General features: G+C 35.1%; 1 non-coding gene across 1 annotated transcript; it reads right to left on the bottom strand.

Moving 5' to 3' along the window:
* Nucleotides 1–4,343: 4,343 nt before the first annotated feature.
* Trnaa-agc (transfer RNA alanine (anticodon AGC)) lies at nucleotides 4,344–4,417 on the bottom strand. The gene has a single exon. It is a non-coding gene; the product is annotated as a tRNA-Ala (tRNA).
* Between the last annotated feature and the right edge of the window lie 1,940 nt (nucleotides 4,418–6,357).

Genomic DNA, 6,357 nt, shown 5'->3' with positions numbered 1-6,357 from the left:
ACAAAGAAAAATAAAAATTTAAATTCTGCAGTAGGAATACAAAAATCCGATAACTTTGCGCATTCTCATCAACTGAAATGAAAGGCAGCCGAGAATTATTGCTACATGATCCTGCACTCACATTTCCTGAAAGGTTCCTGATTCAAACATTACAAAGGTTTGTTTTTAGGGGGAACTTTCTTTTTGTTTAGTGTTTACATCGTTCAAAGATTTTTGAACTATTGCTACTCAGAAATAGGGAAATGCTTTAAATATTGCAAAACCAATTTACACTCGGCAAAAAAGAAAGTAAACACTTTTTTCAAGTTTATATTTCTTATAGAATGTTTGGCTAACTTTTTTGGAATCATATACCATATAAAAGGAAATTTAATTGCCTAACAATGTGGTAGGTCAATATAAAGGAAAGCTTCATGTATGGGTGAACAGCTTTGGTTTTTTTTCCTCCACGGCACAAAAATAAGAAAAAAAAAGGGCAAAAATCAACAAGTTTTCAGTCAGGCATACATGATCGTTCATGTAACCTTAACAACAAAAGACAAATCAAACACAGTAAAAAACATGAATTCAGTTGCAAGAACAAAAGATCAATGAACTAGGTCACTTTCCTTCTGTTTACGTGTGTGCCACACACATGCACACAGCTATGGCTTCTGACCATTTGAGCAATGAGAATTAAGGGTTTCTGGAACGAACTAGGGCTTTCTATAGCCCAATCGGTAGATCAACGGGCTAGAAATCCATATAAGGTCTCGGATTGGAATCCCGATGACTCTTCGCTCATTGTTCCACTAAGATATTTACTGCTCAGTTTTCTTCTGCTTCCGTGATCAATATTTTTTTTTTGATTTAATAAATTAATGTATTCATCGTTATTTTCTTTTCATTTTAGCACAGTCATATGACGTATGTTAACATTCATCTTAACAAAATCGATAAGTTGTGGATAATGCAAGAAAGCAGTTAACCTTATTCTCTAAACAACATACAATAAGTCACTTGTAAAGGAGCGAACAAAATTTATTGATGTAAACAGGATCCCTTTCAGTGAAGAAAATGACACATAGAGAAATGGCAATTATGATTATTAGAGAATACGTGATGAATTGTATTTATTAGTGAGAGTGACAGGGAATATTAATTGAAAGGACACCTAGAAAATAGGAAGGGGGTTTTAATTGGAGAAATGACATTACTCACAGAAGAAAAATGATACTCATCACAAAGAAAGCGAGACCATCAGCAGAACGAGAACACTACTTTTTTTTTATTCTATCAAGAGAACGGGGCACTCAGAGGGAGAAAATTGACAATTTTTAGATATGATGTTACTAGCGTAATCATCTTCATGTGATTAGGCGGGCCTTTGCATGAGGAGAAAATGGGGTTTTATTTTAGAAGTTTACAATTACGCTGAAGGATTTGTGAATATCATTACATATTAAATTCGTTAACCCAAAATGTAAAGAAAGTTACCTGTTTTCTGTGAAAGGTTACCATTTGGGATGCATGTTTCGCACGACCCATTTTATACGAAATTTGCTTTTTTTTTTTCCTGTCTTGTTGTTTTGACGAATTGAACATTTATCCTTTTTTGCGTTTTTTTTTTTGCTGTTCCGGTTTGTTTTTCTTTTCTTTTTAAATGAGGTTCGACGTGGACAAGGTGGGAGGATGTAGTTACAGAAATTATTTGGGTTGGAGTCTGTGTAAAATGTACGCATGTCGCGAAGTATTTTTAAATCGGCAAGGGAAAGGACTTTCTGCCCTAAATTTGCAGGTGCCGAATTCATTGAAATGTCGAGAAGGATTGAGTCGACTTCTGATTTATTGTTCAGATAGTCATTTAGTCTTTATTATAAGTACCTTTAAATACTTGCAAATAGACGGCCGGTTGAATTTAGTACAATTACAATATGGGATACTAGAAAATGTAATGTGGCAAAATATTGACTCCACAATCATTGTATATTAAGCTACGACTTTGCTTGTTTTATCCTTGGTTTAAAAAAAAAACGAAACAAATATCAATTTCTGCTGTCTTTCCTCTCCTTGGTTCCTTTTCCCCTTTTAATCTAAAATAAATATTGAGCAATCGTTAAATTGTACAATGAAAAGAAACCAAAATAGGAGAATAAGAACTTCCATACACCCTTCACTAGACTGTTATATTTTTGATATCATTACCTCTTATATGTGTTTCTTTTAGGCAAGCATTTCAGATTATTTGATATTGATTCTTAAAAGATTAACATCCTCAGACAGCTACGTGTTTGTTATCTTTTTATCCTATTGCAGATCCGCAAGCTTAAAATGTTGTCACACCAAAGTTGGGAATCAATGCCAGCAGCATCAGCAAACCTGGCTGAATTTCTTTGTCGTCTGCCTTTTCTCGTACGTGCCGATCTCAACTTCCAGAACCTACCTGACATATTTTTCGCGACTATGGACTCACATGCCACACACAATAAAGCAAGTATTAGACATAGTATATTGTGTTTATCTATGAATAATGTACGTACTGAGTTACCTTTTAGCAAAACATTTATTACACAAGATTATTTTTTTTCCGATATCCGTCTGTTCAGGTAGATGCAATTTAATAGTGGTTCCATGTTATTGTTTGAAATAGTAGTGGAGCTGGTATACTTCACTATGTCGAACAAGTTTATGCCGGAATTGTAATTACAAGAAAAGAAAAATTCAGGTCCCCAAATCATAATCTATGATCTGTATATTTATACTTTACAGCTCAGCTGTAACGAAACTTCTAGATAACGCTAGGAAATCCCGAAAATTTCGTTGCAACGAAAATATTGAACCATGTTATATCTTACAAACCTTGACATCATAATCACATGGATTTGGCTTTCTGTCATTCGTCCATAATCCATTGAAGCCTGTATCAACTATCGGAGAGATATGTTTCGAAATATATATGTGTTTTACCGATTTATTTATCGTATTTCAGTAAATTTGTTTTATCATTTCTTATTAGCATGAACGCAAAGTGTAATTGTTTTCTTTTGTTAAAAAAGGAAATAATATTAGAGCAAAATAAAAATTGGTTTGAATTGCTACGGGAAACTTAAAAGATACATTGTGTTTTTGTTCATTATGCTACAGGTAGAGGGCATAACTATCGGCGGAAAATCGTTAAGAGAGTTGCTCACTGACTATCAAGGAAGGAAGGCACACAGGTAAATGTCGTTATTTGGTGCTTTGATGTTTTCTCATCAATTGTGAAATGTGGTCTTAATCAGACTGAATTATGCCTATTAATGTTTTTACATTATTGAGAGGATTGTATTTCGTTCGTCGTGTATCATATCCTGAAGATTAGATAGATATTTTATTGGAACAGCCAGTTAGAAAGAATAGGAAAGTAAAAAAACAAAACCCTCGGTTGTAAACAATGCACGTACAATAATTGAAAAAAAAAACAAAACTAAACACCGTGAACAATTTTCACGCATTTTCGATGACATACTTTTCCATTCAACAGATTATTAGAAAGGAGAGAAATTGTAATGTCTCATATATTTGGATGACGGTATATATGATTGTAATACGGTCTAAAGCGCATTTGAGGCGGACGCTGCTCTCTACTTTTCTCTTTGATCACGCTTTCGGCCTGTCATTTCCTTTATCATGATCTACAAGGAGAACACATTGCAACATTTGTCTACAAAGGGGCATAGTGTGTCATAATATAATTAGTACACTATCAAACAGTGCCATATGATAACTGTGATGTGATGAAATACATTTTATTACCTTTTCAGAAATCAATCAATTACCTCAACACAAAAATGCAATCTAATTCATCTCATCGACAGAAACGTGTTGGGTATGGTTCAAAACTAGAAAATAGGTTCAGTTCGTATACCATACCTTCGAAATATACTAATCATCTTTTGCAGTACTTTAAACATGATGGCTTGATTGTTTTGAAACAAGAAAGGGAAAACTGACCAGAAACAAATAATGATAAATAGTGAGAACTTTGAGCAAAGAAAATGGGTTTTCATCGCGATTCGAACCCGAGACCTCCGGATTGCTAGACCGGTGCTCTACCGACTGAGCTATTGAAAGCCCTAGATCGGTGTTCGTCCCAAACCCTTAACTTTCTTTGCTCGTGTGGTCAGAAGCTATAGTGTGTGTATGTGTGCCACACACACACACATTAACCTGACATAAACCCAAAGGATGTAAATCAACTTTGGAATAAATGCGAGGGATCGCCGAAGCGATGCAGCTTTTTGTAATATATTTTGAAACAAGAAAGGGAAAACTGACCAGAAACAAATAATGATAAATAGTGAGAACTTTGAGCAAAGAACATGGGTTTTCATCGGGATTCGAACCCGAGACCTCCGGATTGCTAGACCGGTGCTCTACCGACTGAGCTATTGAAAGCCCTAGATCGGTGTTCTCACTATTTATCATTATTTGTTTCTGATAATGATACTGTATATTTCTTTTTAATGATACTGTATATTACTCAATTTATATGGACTCTCCTAACCTATCTAAATTTTGGGGAAAAAAAAGCACACACCATGGAAAAGTGTGAACTGAGAAAAAAAAAAAGGCAAAAGGCTCCTAAGCAGGCCTATACGGTCTATTCCAGAGCTTAATCTTTACCAAGCCGTGCTGTCTGTGCGATAAATGGGACAAAACAGAGGATATAAACCATCGTAGCAACAACAATGGAGGAAATTCAGATTAAGCTGGAACTGAGCATGCTCTGTTATAACATTCTGTCCATAGTAAATGTAAACTCAAAATTGACTTGGTTGAACTATTTCACCTCTTTTGAGTCATCAGGGGAAAATCCAAGGATGTGACTTTTTGTTGGTTTTGTGATGCACGTCATATATATTTTATATATATAATTTACCAGTCTCGGCTTGTACCTTTTTACGCTATTCCGTGTATCAAAGTTGTTTTATTTCCCCTTTCTCTAATTGACCACCGTCACTTAAAAGAAGAATCAAATTTAATGTAGTCATCCACGTTTTTATCCAAATGTACGGGACTTTAAAAATTAAGAATGTTTTTCTTCCTAACAAAAATCACAACCACCAGGATAATCTTAGATGATATCCAAAATCAAAGAATGACACTATTACTTTTTAACATCGACCGCCGATATTTGACGTGTTTGTCCATGGGTTTAACATGTTTAAATGGACGAGAAGTATTTCTTCGCGCACACCTTTGTACCAAAATTAAAATGACCGGTTATACCATACCAGGGGAGAAGAGAGAAAACAGAAGTGCTAGTTCATCCTAATTCTTCCAGGATTGATAACTCTGATTACGATCTCTTGTCGTGAATATATCAAACTCCACACCTTAACCGTGTTCTGAGGGAGGGGACATTTCATAAAGCGTTTTTTTTTTTTCCGACCAATTTGTCGGACATACTTGCCATCAGCCAGTCTAATGCAAGTATATTAGTAGCTTCTAGCCGTTTGTCATAAAAATATCCTACCAAAAGGCTTTATGAAATGCCCCCCTTGGTTTTCGGTCATCAAAAACTGCCCTTAACAATCACCTTCGTGTCTCGTATTTCAAAGGGGTGCGAAAGAGATGAGAAAACAAAGATCCTCGGAATATTGCCATTATTCGGGGTAGATGTTTCCTGCAAAAACTGTCATTCTTTAATAGCAAGTCATCCTTTGTGGCGATCAATTATAAACCCTTTTTGAAGACAGAGTATGCTCTTGCTTCACACTATTATACACTACAGTGCATATCACTTATATACGGAGTATAGAGGAGTGCTTTCAGTTATAATTCACAGTTATGGTGAATTCCACAACGTGTTTCAAGATCTTGATGTTAAGGATATAATAATATCATAAATAATGATATATAACGGTTAACTTCCCAAACCAACTATAAATTTCTGTAATGGGGCTGAATTTTGTTGTTGAACGTATTTGTGTAGGTTTGAATTAGAGTGACGTTGTGTGCTTCTGCTACAGGAAATATTGGAAATGATAATGGTTGTTATCAGTGACCATGTATTTAATTTTCACGTTTCGTTCAAGCCGTTTCAGGTATTTAATATATACACGTAACTACAGTACTTGTGACTTTCAGCTCAAAACCCACCATTGTATGGTATATGTGACCCTACACCACAAAACAAACAAAAAGTGGCCAGACATGAAATTTTAGTTAAGAGCATATTCTAAAAGAGCAGACTTTTAGCTTTAAAATGACGTATAACTCAAATCAAATGGACTCTCCTAACCTATCTAAATGTTGGAAAGAAAGTACACACTCTAGAAAAGTGTGAACTGAGAAAAGAGGCTCTGAAATACAGTGTCTATCCAAGCGCTTAAT

The sequence above is a fragment of the Diadema antillarum genome, unplaced genomic scaffold (genome assembly GCF_040938485.1).
Source record: "Diadema antillarum isolate AM-2024a unplaced genomic scaffold, OU_Dant_1.0 seq00000457_RagTag, whole genome shotgun sequence".
Classification (NCBI taxonomy): domain Eukaryota; kingdom Metazoa; phylum Echinodermata; class Echinoidea; order Diadematoida; family Diadematidae; genus Diadema; species Diadema antillarum.
The sequence above is the reverse complement of the archived record's forward strand: the minus strand, read 5'-3'. Positions and strand labels throughout refer to the sequence as shown.